A 21,007-nucleotide genomic window follows, 5' to 3' on the forward strand; every position below is an offset into this window, starting at 1 on the left:
CACCCAGATGCTGGGATTGTAGAATTAGTGTTGTTTTTTTATTTTATTTTATTTTTTAATTCATTTATTTATTGGCTAAGTTGGGTCTTCTTTGCTGCACGGGGGCTTTCCCTAGTTGTGGTGAGTGTGGGCTACTCCTTGTTGTGGTGTGTGGGCTTCTCATTGTGGTGGCTTCTCTTGTTGTGGAGCACGGGCTCTAGGCATGCGGGCTTCAGTAGTTGTGGCACGTGGGCTCAGCAGTTGTGGCTCACAGGCTCTAGAGCGCAGGCTCAGTAGTTGTGGCACATGGGCGTAGTTGCTCTGCGGCATGTGGGATCTTCCCAAACCAGAGCTCAAACCCATGTGCCCTGCATTGGCAGGCAGATTCTTAATCACTGCACCACCAGGGAAGTCCCAGTATTATTTTAAATTCAAATTAAAATTTTATGAATTCCTTTTTCTTTCACTTATAGCACTAGTTTTCAGTAAACTCAGCCTTTTGCAATTTCTATCTCATCATTTCTGTGCAGGCAAAGAGAGGAACATGAACGGTATGGCATGTCCATTTTACAGATGGGAATGACAGTGGACCCCAAAGCTGGGAACGACCTCTCTCCCGTCTCATCAACATCATAGCGCGGAAGAGATTTGGCTTATTCATGAAACGAAGTGTAAAACACAAATGTTCAACCTCTGTTTAGCCCTGGTGGGTAGGGGGGTGTTGGTAATACAGCTTTCATCAATAGACATCTATAGACATAATGCTTTGAGTTCTGAGAGCCTTAAAAACATGTATTATTTGAATAGTTTTCTTAGCATTGACACCTATGGGGAAATACCATCCCATTTTAGAGATGATGCTAAAAGGAAAGTACATTGGCTGGACTTCGAAGGCGAGAGTGAAGTCTAGGCCTTCTGCTTGTCCACTCCCACCACTTTGGGGTGTGGCTCTCTGTGTGTTCTAGCTCAGATGCACATGGATGATGTGTTCCGCACTAATGTGTGTCGGGTTCATCCAGAGATCATGACCTCAGTATGTAAATTATTCAGCTATGAGGTTGACGTGACTATTTATAGGTCATAAATCAGTTATAAACTCAGAAATATGAGAACAGATTCCTAAATAGAGAGGCAGTTGTTACCTACCCAGGGCTTAATTTAAATATGCAGAGTTGAAGCCAAGCAGATTATGTATCGGATACCCTTTGTGTTGGGCTTTGGGAGAAGTGGATAGGATAGGTGTATTAATTATAACAAGGGATGAGGGGTAAGTCCAGCTATGACAAAATGGACTTGCATCTTGAGCAAGCTCCAAATAGTTGGTAAAGGCTGATGCACTGTGTTGAGAAGGATTCTGAGGCCAAGTTCAGGCTCGGGAAGCACGCAGGCCACAGATTTGCCATCCCTGACTTGGTTATTTCATACTCTTTATCCATCAGTGACGGATGTTTCCTCAAAGTGAGCACACTGGGTCACATTTATTCACCAAAATTGTCCTGCTGAATCTTATACTCTGATGCATCTCCTACAACCAATCAAGGAAAAAGAAACCAAACTGCCTCCTTTCAAAGACCCTTAGAGAGATGAGAAGCTAGGTGCGAGATTGAGATAATGAAGAAATAGGGCACTCTAGGGTCCAGCTGTGACAAATCGGGCTGCTGGCTGGATTTGGGGTAACTCCTTGTTGCCACCATTCAGAGGGGCAGATTTCTCTGCCATGTCTGGGTTCTGAGACTCAGCCTGCCTCCTTTCTTTCCTTCTTTAGTAGTATATCTTTCTCTACTCAAGATCCAAGTTGATTCCAGTGCACCCTTCCATCGTATTTCAGTGTGAAGGAATGCCAGGCCAGATACATTTGAGGTCATTCCTAAGCTCTAAGTTGTTCCCGTCTCCTAGCTGGGGATAAAGCCCTAAATGAGTCCCCTTCCTTCAGTGCACAGGCCTTTCACGGATCTGACCCCTGGGATTATGATTCCCGTGGCTGCTTCTTCCCTCATTCCTCTCTCTAGGCCCACATCAAACAAACAATCACTCCTAGACCTTACTCTGGTTTCTGAAAAATCAGGTCATGTCCTGTTTGGATGCCAGGCACACCCCTGTGGCTTTCTGTTCAGAACTGCACTATCTTTACAGCTTCTTGTTTCAGCGCCCTGCCTGCCACCTCCAGGTGCTCTGCTTTGTCCCAGGCTTCATTCTGCAGCCTTTCCCACGGACCGACCCTCCCTGCTGGTCCTGAGGCTCAGTGATAGTACCCCTTAGCTATTTTGATCCGACTCCTCTTCTTCACAAAATTTCCCTTTTTTCTAGAAGAATTCTTGAGAACTCTGTAACTTTTTTCCTATTGTCCCAAGGGGCATCATCCTAAATAGACAATAATTTACATTTATGGAGAGCTTATGTGCCAGAACTCATCCAAACCTTTACCAGTGTTATTTCATTCAATCCTAAGAACAATTCTATTATTACTCCCATTTAACAGATGAGAAGACCGAGGAACTAGAAGTTAATTGTCCAGAATCATATGTCAAGTGGTAGATCGTGATATGACGTTCATCATCTGATCCAACTGATCATTTTGCAAAACTGCCATGTGATAATTCAAAATCACATTTGGACAGCAAAGGCAGTTGCTATCTCCTCTGGGAAATCTCCGCTGTTTTCTTGCAAATTCATGACCACCTTTTTTTCTTTGTTTACACCCCTAATGATAAAACACATGTTTATCACAGAATTCTCAGACCTTTAAAAACACCCAATGATTACATAGGTGTGTTCGTTTTGTGAAAATTTCCTGATGTGATTTGTATGCTTCTCTGGATGAATGTTATACTTTAATTAAACAGTTTATATAAAAGATACCCTCAGACACCTCCCTGCACCCCATTTTGGGACTGCAATGCAACTTTCCAATGCTTTTGGGGAAGGTGAATTTTGCAACAGCACACAGTCAGATTTAAATATTCAGGACGGACATACACTGTGCTAGCTGGGCATGCCATGCCTGATCCCCTGTGTTTTATGTGAAACAAAGGTTGTAAAAAACTTACTAGAACATTATTTCAATAAGGGGAGGAGAACCTTATGTTACTGCTACAAACTTGTGCCCTAACTGATTTAACCTCGAAGATGAAGGTTGCACACTACAGTTTAATGCTGCTTTCACTTGTTTGGAATTTGGGATGTAACATATTTATAACAGGATTTCACTTGTACAGATGTATTAATTAGTTCTTCAGATTTCCAGGTTTCAACGTTCACAGAAAAGAAATAACAATAAAACAATATGTATTTGTGCAATGTGATGCAATTTACCAAAGACCAATAATAATATTTATCCAGCACATATGATGTAACTTATCTCACTGAACCTCCGTAACAACTCTATGAAGTCATATGATTATTTCTGTATTTTGCACACAAGGAAACTGTGGCTTACAATAGTGTATCACTTACCCAACGTCAACCCAGGACTGTATGATTTCAATGTTCCTAATTCCTCAAGAATAAGCCCTGCTACTTCTCATTAACAGCATGGACCTTCACAATAACCCAGTGGATTAAGTATTATTGTTTTCCCCGTTTTGGACAAGAAAATAGGCCCAGAGAGATAAAGTGATTAGCTAGACATCTGCAGAGCCCAGACCCAAGCTCAGGTTTTCACACTCCGAATCTGGGAATGCCTTCCACTAGATAATGTCCGTGCTCAAGGCCCACAATACAATTTATTTATGTTGATAATAGATAAACTAAAGGTGCAAATAACAAGCTGATAAAATTCTTTCCACATCCCCAGTCTTGGAGGATCTCCCTGTGATACTTTTAGCAGCTCAGCAGCTTTAAGGCAGACATTTCTACAGCGCTCATTGCAACCATTTCAGTTTTTAAAGACAGATCCAGCCTAGGCCCCTGATTCACCTCCGTCATGTTTTGGAAAAGGAACTGGGATCTGCAGAGTCACACATGTGGAGGGCAGAGTCACATATGTGTAAATACACACCTATATCTATCTGTGGTGTTTAGTGGTTTTCAACTCTGACCACTGAAATCCCCCATTCCCTACCTTCCCACCCCTCCCCCTTCCGATCCCCGATCTGGTGCAATTTTACCCTCCTCCTCCCTGCCCCATACACACATAGTGGACTTCTGGCGATGTCTGGAGGTATTTCTGGTTGTCACAACTGTGGGGGAGGTGCTACTTGCATCTAGTGGGTACAGACCAGGGACACTGTTAAATATCCTACAAAGCCCCCCACAACAAAAACTTATCTGGCCCCAAATGTCAACAGTGTGAGGTTGAAGAGCCCTGGTCTAGTCAATGCTACATAGACACGTACACCTGAAGTTGCTTAGGATTAAACTGACCTTGGTGATGAGGACAAAGTAGTGAAATTGAAAGTACTCTTGAGAGGGTTGACTGCTTATCCATCAATATTTATTTATTTACCAGTTATATCTGACCCATTTCCAATGATGATTTCAGCTTACCATAAAGCACACACAAGACAGTTAAAGAGATTTTTAAAAGATCAGAGACCATCGAGACAGAGGGGAGAAAGAACCTACATTCAGCTTCTGCTAGTCCCTGGGGACTTTCTGTCATAATTCTTTAAAAATCACATTGATATGTCTCCTCTACTTATTTAAGTATTTTGTTGGTACAAGCCAGGTTTTCATTTACTCCACCCCAATAAGAATTGGAAGAGAACTCTAATGGTTACCTCCCTGCCTCAATGAAGAGGTAGGACGCTCAGGTTTTCAGACAGTGTTCAAATCTTCTTCAGTGTGACCTTTTAAGAGACAATGGTGTTACTTTTCAGCCTGGAGTAGAAAAAAGGACAATGTTGGAGTGAAGGACAGGTGGCAGTGGGGGGAGCGGACGAGAAAGCTGTGCAAGTAGTCCTTTGGGGGGCAGGGTTCATTATGTTGTTTGAAATACTGTCAAATTCCAGAATATCAGCGACAATCATATACACATACAGGCACAAAAACCTTAATATCTAGGTTATGACATGTACTATGTTACTACAAAACTATAAGACAATGTAGAAGACATGTCTTTATTCTCTAACATATAATGCTTCCCTATAATACTATAATATATAATGCCTCTGTATTATTTTTCCTATATTTACAGTATCTCTGCATTAGACTGAGAGTCCTTATAGGGAGCAAAACTGTTTTGTTATTTTGAATGACATTTTACATTCTCTAATAGAATCCCAATATTAATTAATTATTTTGTCTGACAAAAGTTGTCTAGATTCTTACCTCCTAACCTACACACACACACACACACACACACACACACACACACACACACACACGGTAAATGTAAAATATAGAAACCATAAAAATACAAGAAGAAAATTGTAGGTATTTTTCTAACCTTGGACTTTGGATGACCTCTTGAAGCATGGAATGGAAAGCAGGAATATATAGGAAAACACTGACAGACTTGACTGCTTACATAAAAATTAAAAACTGTACTCCAATATTTAATAAAATTCAACATTTGAGTTTTACCTTTGCTCAACAGGGTTTTGATGACTATTAAATAGTTTTTGGAGGGTAACTAGGTGGTAGGAGAACAAACTCTAAGTCATTTTGTACCTGCTATTATTATTATATCATTCATGTCTGAAAATCGAACAATTTACCTCCAAGGAGATTCTGATGGTAAACTTTCAATTCTCAGCTTATTTCTGGGATTTTCGCTAACTTACACTAACCGTTATCTTTTTTCTTTAGTATTTACGCCAGTTAGCCTTTTTAAAAATCCTACGGAGTATTATATTTATGTATGAGGAATACCAGAGTTTAGAAGGCCTAAGTGCTTGTCTAAGGCCACAGAGCTAGTGTCTACTGAGTGTCCCATGTTAGACACACTTTGAGCTTGAGAAAGACCCACAGAAGTATATCACAACCTGGAGTCACCCCTAGACTCCTCGGAGGCCATATGTCACATCCGCACTGACAAGGTATCGGGACTCCATGTGCTCTCACCTTCTCCAGTTACATTAACTCAGAAAATAAATTTGAAGGCACAGGAAAAGATGTGTTACGTGGTCCTGTGTGCCAGGCACTGTGCTAAGCACGTTCCGTGGGTTATTTCATTCAATTTTCTCAACAGCCCTACAAAGTAGGTATTAACAGCTGTATTTTACAAAATAGGAAAACTAAGGCTCTGAAAGGTTAAGTAATTTTCCTAAAGTGCCTTAGTTGAGAAGGAGTGATACTTCTTAGATGTGGGAATCCAGGGCCACTTGGTTCCACTCCTCTTCACCATCTTAAGAGTGAGGAAGAGAAATGTGGTCCAACAATGAATCACAAGCTAGAGAATTCTTTTTCATAAAGTTTGATAGTTATGAGTATTAGACAATTATTTGGTTAAAATATTTTAAGTATAAATATCTAAAACATGAGTTTGCATGCCACTGATTTTTGATTGCTATTCAAACATCTTAGTAACCAAGCACCTTCTCGTACAAGAAGTTCAGGGGCTTTGGTCTTCTAAAGCTGGGTTGATAAACGACAGCCCATGGGCCCAATCCTTCCCACCCCCTGGTTTTTTGAGGCCCGTGAGCTAAGAATGTTTTAACATTTTTTTGAATGGGTGAAAAAAGAGGAATATTTTCTGACACCTGAAAAGTACATAAAATTCAAGTGTCAGGGCCCATAAATAAAGGCTTTATTACAACACAGCCAGGCTCATTTGTTTACATATTTTCTACGGCTGCTTTTGTGCTACACCTGCATAGACTTGAGAAATTGTGACAGAGGCTGTACGGTCTGCGAAGTCTAAGATATTTCCTATCTAGCTTCTACAGAAAAAAGTTTGCTGACTCCTGTTCTATAGCATTTACATATTTAGGCACAATTTGAGTTTCTGATTTTTTTCTATGAAATTCTGAAACACTATAAGGTTCCCCCCCCCCCCCCCCCCCTCCGCGGAAAGAACAGCAAAGCAGTCTTGCTCTGAAAAAAATTTTGACAGCCTGGGCTGATTTGAAATGACACCATTAGATTATGGTCCAGTGCCTAGTGGGTCCTGCTTGAAAGGCCTCCCCCTTCACTCATCTTTTAGATACATTAGAGTTATCTCTAGATGGTAAAGCTGCATCTTACTACCCAACCAGTCCTTCCTTTATTCATACTGACTGCGTTATGGGTTTAGTTTCACAACATTTATGAGTTCATCCAGGCTTCTTGAATCATTTATAGGGATTTTCATTTTCGATCTCAAACTCTTACAGACTTTCTCTGCTGTGAATTTTTTTTAAACGTAAAGCTCAGAGTACTAAGTGCCCTACATACGTAAAATAAAGCCCACACTTTTATTTACTCTCTAGCTTTAAGAAATCAGAGTTTTTAAAAATTGCTTTCTCTTGAGAAACGAAACTTAATTTTACAGGTCACAGAAGTAAGAAAATGCCTGCACGTCCAAGGATCTCAAAGCACCTCTGGTGGAAATACGTAACAAGGTAAAGGACGTCTATTTGCTTTTAAGTCCTGTTTATTTCTTGGAGGAAATAGTATCTAACAGAAAAGATGTGACTAGTAACAAATAGAGTCCAAGGCTATTTCTGGGTCTGTCAATGACTCACTTTGACTTTGGGCAAATCATCTCACCACTGTTGCTCTTTATCTGCAAAAACGGGACTTCATGCCTATGGGAGTTGCATGGCTAATCAATGCCTGGAAAATGCGTAGTGGCAGATGCTACAAAAGTGCTGAGCCTCAAAAACAAAACCACCCCCACCCCCCATTTGTATTCAGTTGAGGTTGGGGCTTATTGTTATTTAACATTCGCAGGCCAACACTACGTGAAGTCCAGCGTGCTGCACAGAACAGGAGAAGATCACTGTCCAGTAGGGGTTTTTTTTTTTTTTTAATCTAAGATTTTGGACTTTATTTTTCCTCTATTGTGGTTGGGTGTTGTTTTAGAATTTAGTAGTATATCCATACAAAAACATTCAGCTCTAAGTTGAAAACTATCGATTTGAAAATCGAAATAACCCCCTGCAGGGGAAAAAGAAAAAAAGAAGAAAAAAAAAAGCCCTCCCCCGCCCCGCCACGAAATCTCTCAAAACAAGAATTCTTCTGATGTTTTCTCCCTCCCTGCAGTTCTCCATGTCACAGTCCTCGGAGGTGGAACAGGCATAAAATACTTTCACTAATAAAATATGACAAACCGCCGGATGGTACGTGGCCGATTCCCAGTGACTGCCCTGCTACACAAAGCAGAAAAGTAAATGCCATCATCCCCCTCAGAACAAAAGAACTTAGGGCTAAAACGCACGGCGAGGGGGGCGAGAGCGGCAACACGCCGCGGCGAGCGCGGGACCCCGTGCCCGCCCCTCCCCGAGGCGAGCGGGGCCGCCGCGCCGCCGCTGAAGCGCTTCAGGGGGAGCGACTCGGGGAGGGGGCGGGGCGGCGGGGGCCGCGCGCTGCCCTCGGCGTGAGGCGGCATCCTCCTCCGGGGCCGGGGCCGCGCTCGCCCGCCGCAGCGCCGCCCGCCCCTGCCCTCGCGGCGCGCGTCCCCCCGTCCAACCGCCCCGGAGCCCCGCCGCGGCTCGCGCCGACGGGAGGGGGCGTGGGCCGCGGGCCGCGGCGCTGGGGGCGGGGGGGGGGGGCGGCGGCGGCGGGCTCCGGCCTCGCCTCGGCCGCAGCCGCCCGGGCGCCGGGCCGCGGCGCTGCCCGGGCCCAGCCCCGCGGCGGCCCCGGAGTTGGGCCGCCGCCGCCGCACCGGAGTTTGGCCGCCGCTGCCCTACTTCACTCTAGTTTAGTTTCACTCACTTCACATCCGGGTGTTTTCCCTAGGCAATGGGCGCCGCAGCACACCCCGTTCCTTAGGCAAAGGGAAATAAATTCGCCGCACCGACACGTCAAGTAGTCCGCCCGCCCGAGCGCCGCCGTGGGCCCCCGGCGCCCCCCCCCCGCCGCCGCCCCTCGCCCCCGGCGCCGCGCCGCCCCCCGCCCGCGTCCCCGCCGCCCCGGCCCCCGTCCCGCCGCCCCGCGCTCGGCAGCGGCGGGGGCGCGCACGGCGGCGGCGGGCCGGCGGGGCCGCGCGGCGGGCTCCCGCGCGGGCGAGTGTGTCTGGGCCTGGGCGGAGGGATCCCCGGGCTGAGGCGGCGGAGGTGCTGCGGCCCGGGGCCGGGTGGTGAATGGGCTGGTGGTGCTCGCTGCTGCTGCCGAGAGGAGGAGGAGGAGGAGGAGGACGAAGAGTTGGGCTTGTGTGTCCCCCACAGTTTCTCTCCCGCTGCTCTGCTCGGCCCCCCCCGTTCCGGCCCGGGGCCTGTGCGTGTCTCTCCGGGAGGAGGGGGAGGCTCCAGTTCCTCCCCGCACCCCTCCTCCCCACCCCCCTAGCCTGGGGAAGAGGAGGAAAGAAACAGCCCAGAGAGAGAGAGAGAGTGAGGGAGAGAGAGAGAGGGAGAGAGGGAGAGGAGGAGGAGGAGGAGGAGGAGGGAGAAGGGAACAACCTACCATCTTAACACACTAATATCTAAAAAGTGCGAGAGGCCCAGAGCAGCAGCAGCAGCAGCAGCAGCAGCAGCAGCTCCAGCTTCTTCCCTCCCTCCCCATGAAGAAGAGTTCCCTCCTCCTCCTCCTCCTGCTTCTCCTGCTCAGAGTTCCTGCCTCCAGCTGCCAGGGGGGACAGCCAGCCAGCAGCAGGAGGGTGCAGTATCCCAGCTTTTCCATTCTCTGCTCTCCTCACTCCTCTCTCTCTTTTTCTGGAGTAGCTCTGTCTCCCCTCCCTCCCCCTCCCCCCTCTCTCCCCCCCTCGCTCTCTCTCTCTCTCTCTCCGTCTTGTCTCTGGTGTTTGTCTCTGGGAGGTACAGGGGCTGCCTGCTCGGAGTTTGCTGTGGGGGGAGGTAGGGGGAGGGGAGGGGTGTGTGGGAGGGAGGAGGGGGGGTGCTCTCGGCAGGACCCCTCCGTCAACTTGAGATTTGAGCAGTAACTTCCCCTTCGGGGCGCCCCCCTGCGTGCCCTTCCTATTCCTCCCCCCCCGAAAAAAGACAATGGAGAAGCCCTGTCTCCCCCTTCCTCCCCTCTGCCCTGCACCCCTCCCCGGGATAGATGGGAAGTAAGTTTATGAGCAGCCTCGGGAGCCTGGGCGCTGCGTGCTGGGCCGGAGCGGGTGACAGAGGCGGCGCGCCGGGGGTGGCGGGGGGGTCGTCGCATTGTCCCGGCGGGGGGCCGGGGAGGGGGCCGCCGGCGGGGGCGGGGGGCGCGGAGCCTCGCCTGCCCCCGCGAGCTCTCCCTCGGCCCGGGGGGGGGGGGTGGGGTCGCCGGGGCGCTTTCACGACCCGCCCCCTCCCCCCTTCGGGATGCTGTCGGAGGGAAGTTTTTATTATGGTTATTTATTTAATTTTTTTTTTTTTTTTGAAAACCATCTTGTTTGGTGACTGAGGGATCTGGTTTAAAAAAAAAAAAAGCTGCGGCTGCTGACGCTGCCGGGCCGTGTGTGTGTGTGTGTGTGTGTGTGTGTGTGTTGGTGCATTTGTCTCGGGTGGCCGGAGCAGCATTGGGGAAATTCCGCTTATTCTTCTTCTTCTGCAACTTGTTATTCCGGAGCGGCCGCCTGCACCCCTCGCCCCGGGGCCGGCCCTCCCGCACGCGCCCCCGGGACCCCGCGCGGGCCGGGCCGGCGGGCAGGCAGCTCCGAGAGGGGCCGCGGCCGCCCCTCCCCCGCCCGCGCCCCCGCCCCCGCCCGCGCCCGCGCCCCCGCCGGGGGGAGGGGCGCGCGGAGTGGGACTCTTTCCGTTTGGTCCAGCCCCGTCGTGCACGCAGTTCCCAACACTTCTCGTCATCCTCTCTTTGGTCTCTTTATTCCGCCGAGCGGTGCTGTTAGGATTTCTTTTTTCCCCCTGACCGCGTTCGCGATGGTGGGTAGCAGCAAGGTGGCCCTGGCAGGGGAGGGGTTGATGCCGAGATTGGGTACCGGGGGAAGACTGTCTCCTTTCAACTTTCTCGCTGGCTTGCACCCCCGGAGAAGGCCACACGCCGGTTGTGGGGTGCAGATGTGCCGAGAGTGATTTCTGAGTAGTTGAGTTGTTGAGACGAGGGTACGACGGCTAGCGGTAGGCAGGTTTTGTTTTCATTGGTGAATCTGGTGTCATCATATTCCGGTCATATGTTGAAATATTCTTTGTTTAGGTCTTGAAGTAGAGGATCTTACTCTGCACGTCCACATTGTGTTGTTTTTAAATGATGTCTCTGCAAGTATGGCTTTCTAGAATTTCAGATGAGAGTTGAGGTCCGGGCGTGTGCGGGCCTCGGCACTGGCCTTGACAGTGAACTTTGTGGCTGTGTTTTGGATTTCAAAGATTTAACCCCATAGCTGGCGTGCGAGCTGTGCATTTTTGTTAATAGTAGGCGTCAGCAATGTAGATGCTTGAGCTGGGGACGTTAGAGAAGGAAGAACATTCATATATTAATAATTGATAGCTGAATATTAGAATCAGGTTAATTTGGGCTGAGGAAAGTTTTTTTTTTCTTTTTAAACAGTTATGCACTCTAGGAAGGAAGCCTTTTCATAGGCACACTTTATAGGGGTTCTTTAGGGCGCAGAGCTTGACTATCTCCTTTCAGAGAGGTTACTCACCAACATCTGTAGCTTCATTGAGGGCCTGATAAGGGGCCTAAGGCTGGGGCTGACATCTAAGTGTACTTTTCAGTGTTTATGTTGTTTGTTTACATCTGATGTTCACTCACCATCGTTTGGGCAGTAGGAATAAATAGGTCAGATTTTCTTTTGGTTTTTGAAGACTAGCCCCTCCCCCCCCCCCCTTTTTAAGTTTCACAATTTACTTGGTTTCACAGCATTGTAGGAAACTGTTACTACATTTTTACTGGAAATACTATTATTCATTTTGATTTTGGTAAGTTCTTTTCTATTTTCTTTTTCTGTCTCTGTTTGTATATGGAGTCTGCATCGTGGGCTCAAAACTGGCTTATTGAGGGCCATTTAAAGTGTCTGAAGATTGCATTTAAAAATCTTACGACATATCTTTTGATGACAGGAAATTTTTATGTGCAGTTATACTTGTTTATGAAAAAATTTCTGTACTTAAAACTTGTAAATGTACAACTATCCTTAAAAGAAGAGCATAGTATAGTGCAGAAAATTCTCAAAACACAAACTTTTGGCTAACATTAAAAATATTCTAGGTGCTTTTCTTTATGTCATAATTTTACTTTTCTTAACATAATAGTATTTGCAATATGACTTTCATTGCCTGGATGGTCTTAGTAGTCTTTTGCTTGAGTGCTTCTGAAGGCTTTTTAGCATAGTTTTTAGATAATTTTGCAAGTTTTCTTTTAGCATGTTGCACTTTGAACTCAGGCAGGTCTTTATGGAACTGGAAAAATAAAAAGACTTCTGCTTAATGTCAGATTTTGTTTTTAAGAGGTGTAAGTGATAGATGGGGCCCTATTTCTTTTAGCCTTGAAGGGTCCATCCTTTTTCCCATTCAGTCATCTGGAAAGAGTTGCCTCAGAAATACTCTTCTTCTGCTTACATGAAGAACTCTAAATGCTATCCAGCAGGAGGTGCTACAGCAAGATAAAGGAAATCTTTGAATTTTGAGGGTCTTGCTACTTATTACAGCTCTGCTTAGCTTCATCTAAGCAACAGGATTAACACCTAAAAGTTCCAGAAAGATTTTGAGTAAGTCCATTGAAAAATTCCATTTGCTGTTTGAAACTGAAAATTTTGACTGCTGTTTACCTGCTTACAATATTACACAAAGTAGATTGCTTACTGTGGGTAGCTTAAGAATGCTGCCCTTAGGTACAGAGTGCTGTTAGAATTATTTTATTTTGAAGAGGAGTTAGTCTCATATGGGTGAGTGGGGTGTTGAACATGTTTTTAAAAATCATGTGCAATGGATGGCTATAAACAAAAGTAGCTGGTATGACTTGGGACTGTAGGCTTTGTGGTCATCCCTGTAATAGTAACACAAGTGGGATATAGAGTACTTGAACCTATTGGAAAGGGAGATATTGTATGGAAAAATTTAGACTTTTTGTGTTTTTTTTTCTTTTTCCAATCTACAGATAGTGATCCTAATAGATAAATTCTTAGGCAGTCAGCTTTATAAACACGTATGGTTGATGTATTTGTGTTGGCCTCCGAAGACTGAGGTTCTAGAAGTAAGGTTCTGTCTGTGGGTACGGGTCACTGCCGATATGTCCCTTAGTAACACTTAACAATGACTGCATAACGATGAAAGTATTTTTGTAGCATGTATAACACATGGTCCTCTGAAACTCTGTTAGTGTTCAGTGAATTGATTTATCCCTGGAAATATCACGCTACTGGGGTGGCTTGTAAAGTTTTATATCAAAGTTTTAAAAACTTAGGAATGTATAGAAAATTTGATGAACCTGCTTTGAGTTTTGTTTCTTTTTTAGGAATAATACTGTACTTTTCCCCAGTAAGATCAAATGAGATGATACATGTGAAACTTCTTTGTAAATTCTCAGAAGCCATGCAGATGTTAAGTTGTTGAGATAGTTAATACATGGACAGAAGTGTCTTTAAAATATTAACTTTCTCCGTATCATTTGGGAAATGAGTGCATTAAAAGTGCACCCAGAACACTTTATGAATTTTTTTAAAAATACTGCTGTAGTTACGAGAAAGCTCTTTGTTACAGTTTTGAAGCTGTGTTTAAAAAATGCTGCCTAGGCAGTTTCCCCTAATTCAGAAAAAAAGATCATTTTTCCTTTTGTAGATCCTGTGAAATGTGTATCCCCTGTTAAAATTTTTCTTCATTTCCCCATTGTTGTGATAGTAATTGATTTTAGTGATTATTTAAGTTCCTGGATTTTTCTGTAGAGTCTTATTAACACACAGAGTAACAGATGTCACAGTTAATATTTTGATTGTTTTGACTGATCCTGCTAGCTTTCTGAAAAATTCTTACCAACTAAACCTTTCAAACTTGTTTCAAAGTGAAAAAGACGTATATCTGTAGGCATTAGTATTAGGAACATGTGTGTGTCATTTTTGTTTTTCTAATTTAGAGGGATGCGTGCAGAAATTACTCAAATCTAGAGGAGTGCACTGAAATATTTTTTTGTGTAAAAATACCCCAAAAGTTTAAAACTCAGAGCTTTGAATTCTGTCTTTCTTAATAGACTCTGCTCACAAATTTGAACTAAAATAAAATGACATATAGATAATTGGGAGTCCCTATGTTTATGAGGATATTAAAAGGTATAGTACCTTAAATTTTAGAATTGACTGCTCTTTATGAAATAACCTCAGTTAGAAATTAAATATAGAAACTTGCTTCGGTGAAGGGTGAGAAAAACATTTAAATGTTTAGGTAAAAATGAAACCTCTCAGGGTAATATTAACGTTTTCATCCTACAGACAGTGAATACTAAAGCTTTTTTTGAGGAAATACTGACATTAAGGTTACATTAATGTGCTTTTAAATTTTGTATCCTTAGTATTTTATTGCCTGAGTCTTTTGTATTTAATTACTGTTGAAAGGGAGAAAAGGAAGGGATTAAAGTTTTAGGTCTCTAACCTTTGACAGAATTCCTTTATATGTATATTCAGAGCTGATTTCTTGAAACATGTTTGAATCTTCATATTAATTTGTGCTCAGAAATATTAATGATTTATGTTGACTTTACAGAACTTTTGTACATGGGCTTTTTTTTGTAGGCTCTAAGTATTCTTTAAGAGCATAGCAATGTATTTTGATCACTTTAACTTTACCAGGTGTGTATTTTTGCTGCTTTGAGGGTTGTTTTTTTTTTGAAGAGGTAATATGTTAACACTGCATTAAAATTATTGTAGATAATTATTTCTTAAATAGCATATTTTTCCCTCTTTGTATATTTATGTGTATATACGGCCATACTGTTTTGTAGGCTTTCGTATCATCTTATTTGTGTATAGAATTTTAGAACAGTTATCTTTTGTGAGAATGTTGAAATAGACCTTTAAGAATAACTTTTATATTGTTTGTCTATCAGTCGAGTCTTAAACTGGGACTGTGGTGAACTCTTTCCTTTTAGAGATCATGTGTGAGTTTCAGTCATCCTCTGGGCTTTTCTAAAGCAACTTTTTTGCACTAGAGCCTTGTGTGGCAGTGTGAATGCCCCATCACTTCACCCTCCAACACATTGCAAACCGCTCACCTCCCACCCCCTTTTTAAATAAAAAATAGCGGGGCTTGGCTGAAGGAAACTATTCTTCCCTATATTTTGGAATCATCTATGGAAATTTTTTCTGCTTTTTTAAAGTAGACAAAAAAGTGAACTGGTTATTTGGAGATAGGAAAGGGATGGGGCCTAACAGGTTGATGATCTAGGCTTTATTTTGACTCTGTGGGCCTAGGGGAGAAAAATAACTTAAACACAGAAGCCAAAAAGATGGGTTTTGTTTTATTGTTTTGGCTGCATTGAGAATACAAACTGTCAGTACTTGAGGAGAAGGAGCAGCAGAAAGGAATTGATTTTTTTCTGCTGCAGATCCAAGTGTTGTTAACCATGTGCATCTCTAAAGCAGCATACTTACATATCAAACAGCAGTTGATTCTTTCACTCAATTAACAGAACCCTAAACTGTTTTTTTTTTAGTTTTAAATAAGTACCAAAAACTTCAGAGTAATGACAATAATTGCCTGATAAAAGTGGGTGATAGTAACCATGGCAACTGCTATCTCCCGCCTTATGGACAGTGTGTTGTATTGGTGAAGCTTCAGATCCTGTAGTAGCCTGTCACTTTTATGGTGAAATGTAGTAGCTTGTGTTGCAGGTGATTTTTAGCTGGATTGTGTTAAATTTGTGTGCCAGCTTATCTTTCCTTGTTAGGAATTTCTTGGACTCTATTCCACAGCATGTTTGTGAAGGTGCTGTTGCCTGAAAATAACCCACCACCTGTGTTAGGCCACCTGATGCAGATTGCACTTAGTTCTTTCCCAGCCTCCTTCTTCAGTCTTACAGAAAATAGGGGTGTATGTAGAAACTATATACATAAGTTACAGCTCAAAGTTATCTGCTTGGGTTTGGACATGTTATTTGATAGCTTAAAAAAATTTTTATGTTTTTAAAAGAGGTCAGTGGATGAGAGAAATGGGTCTGTAGTTGGAATTTTTTTTTCTGCTAAGTGTTCTTTTCATAAACGTGTGTGTGTGTGTTTTGTATGAAATGAAGGGTAAGGAGTAGAGGGGGTAAAATCTGAGTAAAGACTTGACAAAAGAGGAACTTAAGTATTATTGTTTTGTGTGTGTGTGTGAGATGGTGTTATATGTATTACTATAAGAATGTATTTCCTCGTGGGCAGTATTAAAGTATGGGAAATGTTTTCTTACGAGAATTTTCTTCAGGAAAAATTATTTATGAAACATAACTTGAAAGACTGTTAAGAGAAAACCTGGTAAAACAATTAATACGTCTATGGTGGGAGGCGAATAGAAAGCTTTGAAACTGATCAAACTTAAAAAATTGTATTTTAAAATATAATTTAAAAATTGTATCACATCTTTTTGCTTTTTGAGGATTTCTTTTATATGCTTATCCTGTATAAGGTTTTTCTAATGTGAAAATGTTGATCTAAATGTTAATTGTTACTTTTTCCAGTATATGCTAAAGAATCTGTGCTAGAGCAGAGAACAGACAAATTATATCTGGATTTGACTAGGCCCTGATAATAAGATCTAGTCAGACTGTGCTAGATAGTTCAGAGTTTCTTGAAACTTACTGTGACAGGGTGAAGTGGTTTACTTACTACAAATCCCAAGATGCATTGCGTTTTTTTTTTTTTTGCCTAACTCCAGAACAGAGCATTGCATGCTGGGACCTGTAGTTCATTTAAACAGCACAGGGAACGCTTCCCTCCTGTCTACTCCATTTTATACGCAGCTTCCCAAGCCTCTAAGAACTTTCTGCTAAGTAAAGTTTGATTGCTAATATCATGATTATTATGCTGCTGATATTCTAAAGTGAATCTTGAGAAACACCCTAGTATATTAGTTTACCTTAGATGAGTTTGCTGTTTTTTACAGTCACTGTAAGATTTACATGTAAAATAGCATACATATGTATATATATTCAAAACTTGACCTAGCAATTATATGTTTTTTGTTGTCTGTGGTGATATAGGTCTCTATAATTACAGCATTAACTAATTGCTAGTATGGGTATTAGAATTAAAGGACTATTATTGTAAGGCCTGATATGTATGCTGTTCTCTTTTCTTTGAATGGGGACAGTTATTCAGTAAAGTTGGATGGAGGGTTTTTTTGTGCTAGTATTTAAGCTCAGAGTTTTTTATTCTTCTGTAATGATTGTCAACAGCTTGACTCTCAGTATTCTTTAAATGGAAGACAGAGTCCTGAAAATAAATGTGGTTTTAGTATAAATTTAATACTCAAAGGTATAGGCTGACAGGTAGAGAAAAAGGTAAGTTTTCTTTGATAATTTGTTTGTATTTTCATTTGTAAACTTAAAATTTCTGTCCTTTTAAGGGTTCTAATACTTTCACTTTATGAACTAATACCAGTGTTGTTGCAGGGATTAAATATTAAAATCTGAAAGTGCCTAGCACACAGTTAAGGCTCAGTAAATGTTTAGAGTTGCAATAGTAGTAGTAGTAGTGGTTATTGTTATTTTTAAAAATATCATGCTTTACATTTTTCCTCTCTTTTTATATTATTATTCGATCAGAAATGCAGGATGTTCTCACCAGGCCTTGAAATTTTGGACCTATGGTAATGATGTGGCAATTCCCTAGAATTATTTTGCTGTACATAAAATGTCTTTGCACCTCAGTTTCTCCCTAAGTGATATATTCCCAAGTCAGACAACCAGCCAGCAGCAGAATTTTCACCAGGATTCAGCTCTGCCTATTCAGTACTCTTTGCCACTGTGCCATGGCCTTTGGTTGACTTTGGAAAGTTCAAAAGATAATGAAAATTTCTTTGTTAATAGTGTTTGCACTGTCAGAACATCCAAACTAGTTGATTAATGAAAATAAGATGCTGCAAAAATGTTCCTCGTGTCACAGTGTATGTAACCTTGGAAAAATTCTGTTGTGTTTAGAAGCATGTACCAATCTATCACCACCGTTCACAGTGTTACAGGATTGATGTATTGGAGACCAGTGAGCAGCCCCAGAAAGAAAATGTAGTTTCAGGTCTGTGGGTTGTACTTAAAATGTTAGGTTCAAAGAAATCATAAGTCTTTATATTATTTTTCTCTTTTAGGACACTAACTCCTTTTAGGCTCTTGAAATTGTTCGAGGATATTTTTATCTACATAGATTTTAGCTTTTTGAGAAGGGAAAGGGACACCTGGGAATATTGAAAAATGTAGGCATAAGTTGTGGTGTGTGCGCCTTATTTTGAGTGTATGTACAATCAGGGAAGTGTCTTTCTTATCTGCTTGGCCAGTGTCTATTCTAGCAGAGTTCCTCGAATGTTATTGCCGAGGGCTGCTATGTTTATTTAAGAAAACTCTGCCTTTAGTAGTAATTATTTAAGTACTTGTTTATACAACAACCCCTTCCACTATAATAATATTAACCTTTTTTTCCTCATAAATGTGAACTGAAACTTGTTAATGTTTGTATACTAGACACGAGATAGAATCTTTAGCTGTGTCATAAATTTATGGAATCTAGTCTGATATTCTTCCACATTATGAATGGTTTTGCTTATTCTATGTTAACTTGTCTTTTCAAGACCTAATATTAAAATGAAATTAATTCAGTGGTTACAAAGATGTTAAATTCAGAGGGCTAAATGTAAGGGAGAACATGGTCTCTGGTATTAATTGGCCAGTACAGGAAGTTTGGATGAATTCTTATCTGCTTTTTATAGTTATGCACATTTGTGTGATTCCTGAAATACTGAAGGTGGAAGTAAGGAGAGGAAACAAGGACAGTAAAATTGGGCAGCCATGTGTAATTATCTGTAGAGTCCTCTGGCACACCTACATTATTGAGCACAGTTTTCTATCTTTTTTTAAATGAAGTGTCCCAGACCAATGAAAACAGAACAGATGTGATGGTGTCAGAAGATGGGGCTTTAAGACCAGTCTTGTCACTAGCTGTGCTCTTGGGAAATTCATCCTAGCTGGGCTTTAGTTTTCCCAGTACTGTAGTAAAATGGGGATAATGGTGAAAGCTTGCTTCACTATGCTGCTGAAAAGATTAGGTGAGATAATATTCATGAATGTACTTTAAAGAGGTATTAATATATATAAATTGACTTTTTAATCACTATTAGATGGCTGCATTTTAAGATATTTGTCTATATTGTGTTAACAATGTTAACATTTAAAAAAATCTAAGTATATGAGTTAGAATCATAATTGGTGATCTAGATCCCCCCATCCTCCCACCATGGCCAACAGACAAGTTATTAACGTGTTTACAGTGTAGTTCTTGACAACATGCACTGATGAGTTTGTGTGTATATGTCATATATATATATATCACGAATGTACTGGTGTGTTACAGTAATGAAAAGTTTCAATTATGGGCTTTTATGTTGAAAAATATTTTTATGTGTTAATATACACACATACAAATATATATATTTGTGCTTAGAGAAATGGCATAGGTATAAGACTTTAAATATTTGGCAAGTTGTGAACAGTTTTTTTTAAATTAATTCATTTATTGGCTGTATTGGGTTATCGTTGCTGCACACAGGCATTCTCTCGTTGGGGCGAGTGGGGGCTACTCTTCATTGCAGTGCGTGGGCTTCTCTTGTTGCAGAGCACAGGGCTGTAGGCTCGCGGGCTTCAGTGGTTGTGGCACTCAGGCTCAATAGTTGTGGCTTGCAGGGGTCTAGACGGCAGGCTCAGTAGTTGTGGTGCACAGGCTTAGTTGCTCCACGGCATGTGGGATCTTCCTGGACCAGGGATCGAATCCATGTCCCCTGCATTGGCAGGCGGTTTCTTAACCACTGTGCCACCAGGGAAGTCCAGTGAACACTTTTTGTATTTTAGAGTTACCTGTTGTTAAAATAATTAACATTTTCTGAGTGTTTATTATGTTTAGTATTAAGCCTTTTTAAATATAGGATCTCATTTAATTTTAATCCTTACAGCAGTATTCTGAGGATTTACTGTTATTATCCTGCTCCCATTTTATAGATGAGGAAATGAAGGCTTCCTTGGGATCACATAGGTAGCAAATCATACAATCTTAATTCAAGCCCAGTTTTGATTCCGGAGCCCCCCCTCTTAAGTGTCTATAATGCTGTACTAAATTGTGTAATTCCCATAGAAACCTAGAAAGTGAATTACTGAAGAAGTTTTCAGTCTACTGAAATTGCCACAGCTATGACATATCGTTTTAAGGATGTTTCATCTGATTTTGGTTGGGTTAGGGTGAATGTTTCGGAAATAGTAAGCACTGGAATGGAGCAGAAATGAAGGCGTTTGGGATAGTGTATGCCCTGTCTGTCATTGTATGCCCATTACCAAGCACATTGCCTCCTATGGAGCGGGGCTAATCATCTGTTTCTGAAAGGTTGGAATTTGGGCACAGTAGCACCGGGAGTTATTTTATACATTTTCTCAGTAGTTGCAGATAGTTACATTGGCTATTCCAGTTAGTCCATATGTAACAGTCAACATTTTAGAGGGTTTGATGGTAAGTGTCCTTTCTTTTAATATTTAATGTTATTTTAATATTTAAAAAATATTAAAAGGCAGTGAATTTGGAGTTATAAAAGTAATACTTGCAATGTAGATGTGTGTAAAGTGGAAAACTACAGTTATCCCATTCTCATCTACTTTAAAATTTTCCTGTGCATTTGATTATATATAATGTATATGCGTTTTAAAAATAAGTAGAATTGTATTATACCATAACATTCTCTTGAAGTTCACTTTTTTCAGGTGGCTGTTTAAAAAACTTGCTTGTTTTTGAACATAAGGCTCAGATGGGAAATGGGAGTGAGGTTGGAAGGAGAGAGGTGGGTAAGATTTGTGTGTTAAGATTATAAACCTAATGCCCCAGACTGTTACCTATGGGGCAAAAAACATTTAA

At 42.0% G+C, this 21,007-nt stretch overlaps 1 protein-coding gene across 14 annotated transcripts in view; it reads left to right on the forward strand.

Annotated features, from left to right (window-relative positions):
* Positions 1–9,093: 9,093 nt before the first annotated feature.
* Positions 9,094–21,007, forward strand: part of PHF21A (PHD finger protein 21A) — a 183,653-nt gene continuing 171,739 nt past the window's right edge. For 3 of the 14 annotated variants that reach the window (XM_057748140.1, XM_057748132.1, XM_057748142.1), the window contains exon 1: positions 9,094–9,655. The gene's annotated coding sequence lies outside the window, so the exon portion shown is untranslated. The other 11 variants (XM_057748145.1, XM_057748146.1, XM_057748147.1 and 8 more) reach the window with 7 other exon arrangements.

The sequence above is a fragment of the Hippopotamus amphibius genome, chromosome 9 (genome assembly GCF_030028045.1).
Source record: "Hippopotamus amphibius kiboko isolate mHipAmp2 chromosome 9, mHipAmp2.hap2, whole genome shotgun sequence".
NCBI classification, from domain to species: domain Eukaryota; kingdom Metazoa; phylum Chordata; class Mammalia; order Artiodactyla; family Hippopotamidae; genus Hippopotamus; species Hippopotamus amphibius.